This window comes from Hordeum vulgare, chromosome 1H (genome assembly GCF_904849725.1).
Source record: "Hordeum vulgare subsp. vulgare chromosome 1H, MorexV3_pseudomolecules_assembly, whole genome shotgun sequence".
NCBI classification, from domain to species: Eukaryota; Viridiplantae; Streptophyta; class Magnoliopsida; order Poales; family Poaceae; genus Hordeum; species Hordeum vulgare.
The window spans coordinates 467,917,025-467,919,750 of NC_058518.1; positions in this window are offsets into that span (position 1 = coordinate 467,917,025).

Here is a 2,726-nt window from a genome sequence, read left to right on the forward strand (position 1 = left end):
GTCCATTACGTGTTTGTGTACTAACCCATGGTCTTCGTGAGAGTTCTATGTGTGGGTTAGGTGTGTTTCCATGGGCTTGGGTCAAAAGGAAGGTCTCATACAACCCATGAAGGATGACGTCAAGTGGTGATCGTCATCAAGATTGCGGTGTTCAAGTTCAAGAGGATCGGCACGAATATACCATGCTTGAAGCTTGCCGTCCATTGTGGTGGCAATGGACTTGTGAAGGTATGCTGAACAGTGGCTCACCCATAGTGAGTACGGGGGAGCAATCAACTAGTCTTCATCAAGCCAACGCAATCAAGAAAGGTGGTCCATCTTGAGGAAGCCAAGATCATCGTCATCTAACTCAAGAGGTCGAGGTGCAAGGTATAGGTTTCCCCTTGATAGGTTTTCTGTTTAGGATAGAATGTTGTACTGTCAAGGGGGGCTCTCAAGTCATTAGCTTGATCGTATCGTTCGTTGAGAGCTCAATCCATTTGCATCCTTGCATCATACTTATTGGTTCTTATTTGGTGTTTCTCTTTGTGAGTTTTAGAGCTTATGGTCATCTTCATGACAAGCTCGAGTTCATCGAAAACGGAGTCCATATGCAACTACTATGATGTTTTCGATGTTGGAGTTTTTGCCGGTTCTTCATTCATAGAGGTCTCACATCTCTAGATCATTGGCATTTTCATATCAGCATGGTCTTAAGCTCGCTGTTTGGATTGTTTTTGTCGTCCTGAATCCAACAAGCCTGGGTTTTCTCGATTCAGAGCTCGTATGCGAAAGTTATGGTTGTTTCAGTAGCGAGCGGTAGTACCGCTGGCCCTAGCGGTAGTACCGCCTCTGGTCAGTGGTAGTACTACTCCAGGACTTTAGTACCGTCATCTTTGCGGTTGTACTGCGTCGGATTTTTTGCGAAGACTTTCTTGGCGGTGGTTGGCCCGGTAGTATCTTTGCGCTACCATGGGCTCAGTGGTAGTACCACTGCAGCCAGCGGTAGTACCCCCGGAGGGTCAGCGGTAGTACTGCTGGGCTCGGGGTGTAAGTGGGGGTAACGGTCTGATTCCTTCCCCCACTATATAAAGGGGGTCTTCTTCCCCCTTGGTCTGATCTATCTGTTGAGCTCTTGTTCTACCACCATTGTTGACATTCTTAGAGCTTGCTTACTCTCAATCCCTCCAATGATTCTTGCTTGTTCTTGAGGGAAAAGAGAGAGGAGATCTAGATCCACATCTCCACCAATCACTTTCTCCTCTATGTGAGGGGAACCCCTTGGATCTAGATCTTGGAGTTCTTTGTGAGCTCCTTGTTCTTCCTCTCATATTTCTCCATAGCTTTTGTTGTTGTGGAGCGATTTGAGTGTGAGGGACTTGACCACTTCGTGTGTTCTTGCGATTGCATTACTTGCATCGGTTTGAGTTCTCCACGGTGATACGTGGAAGTGAGAAGTTGAGAAGCTTATTACCTTTGGTACATAGTACCCTAGATATTGTTCTTCGCGGATGCTTTGGTGTCCTAGAAGCTTGGTGGTGTCTCGGAGCTCAATCATTGTGGTATAAAGCTCCGGGCAAGCGTCGGGGTCTCCAATCAGGTTGTGGAGATTGCCCCGAGCAATTTGTATGGGTTCGGTGACCGCCCCCAAGGTTTGCCATTTGTACGGGTTCGGTGACCGCCCTCAAGGGTCCCTTAGTGGAATCAGGGCATCTTGCATTGTGCGAGAGCGTGAGGAGATTACGATGGCCTTAGTGGCATCTTGGGGAGCATTGTGCCTCCACACCGCTCCAATGGAGATTAGCATCCGCAAGGGTGTGAACTTCGGGATACATCATCGTCTCCCCATGCCTCGATTATCTCTTACCCAAACCCTTTACTTATGCACTTTAGTTTGTGATAGCCATATTGTTCATTGTCATATATCTTGCTATCACTTAGTTGTTTATCTTGCTTAGCATAAGTTCTTGGAGGTTTGTTTGAGGTTTTGTGCTTGACATATTAAATGTTAGTTTTATTCTGTATTTGTTCAAGCCTAAACCTTAATTATTTTAAAGCGCCTATTCACCCCCCCTCTAGGCGTCATCCACGTCCTTTCAGCCGTGCTCTAAAAGATCTAAGTGAAGCACTTAGAGCAAAGTTATCTAGCTCAAAAGATATAAGTGAAGCACACGCGAGCTAAATTGCCTAACTCAAAAGATATAAGAATAGCTCAATGAGTATTCTAGCAAATTCACGATGAGTGCATGTCTCTCTCAAAAGGTGTGCAGCAAGGATGATTGTGACACAACAAAAAGAAAAGACTCCTATAATACACGACGCTCCAAGCAAAACACATATCATGTGGTGAATAAAAATACAGCTCCAAGTAATGTTACCGATGGATTGAAGATGAAAGAGGGGATGCCTTCCCGGGGCATCCCCAAGCTTAGGCTTTTTGGTCTCCTTGAATTTGGCTTGGGATGCCTTGGGCATCCCCAAGCTTGAGCTCTTTCCACTCTTTATCCCTTTGTCCATGAGAACATCACCCAAAACTTGAAAACTTCACAACACAAAACTTAAACAAAAACTCGTGATATCATTAGCACAAGAAAACAAACTACCACCTCTTGAGGTACTGTAGCAAACTTGATTTCCATTTATATTGGTGGTAGATTACTGTATTCTCACTTTTCCATGGCTAGTACCCCCCCCCCCCCGATACTATCCATAGTTTCATCAAAATAAGCAATCAACACAACAAAAAC